This window comes from Arachis ipaensis, chromosome B04 (assembly GCF_000816755.2).
Source record: "Arachis ipaensis cultivar K30076 chromosome B04, Araip1.1, whole genome shotgun sequence".
NCBI lineage: Eukaryota > Viridiplantae > Streptophyta > Magnoliopsida > Fabales > Fabaceae > Arachis > Arachis ipaensis.
This window is the reverse complement of record NC_029788.2, coordinates 13,691,257-13,691,623: the sequence shown is the minus strand read 5'-3', so window position 1 is coordinate 13,691,623 and position 367 is coordinate 13,691,257.

Sequence of the window (367 nt, the reverse complement as noted above, 5' to 3'; positions counted from 1 at the left end):
GATTTAAATAAAAAACCCAAGAAAGTGCCATGTGGCAAAAGGATAGTCGCACGCAAGTACTTGTTAGGGGTACATAATTATCAAGCATTTAAGCTGATTAGGTTTTGTGATTAATTAATATTTCTTAAACATTCTTTTTCAATGTTTTTGGGGGGAGAACTTGAAAGATTAGTCAATAGTTTAGCTTGCTTTATTGTGTGTGGTCAGCATTAGCACTTAATTGGTGGAGATATATCGGTTTGATTTTAACAAAAATATTGTATGTACTTTAAAATTCAATCAGTTAGTATATTTGTAATTTATTTTTTTAATTAAATAATTAAACACTAAAATAATTAAATTTGTTATAATAAAATTACTAAATTTA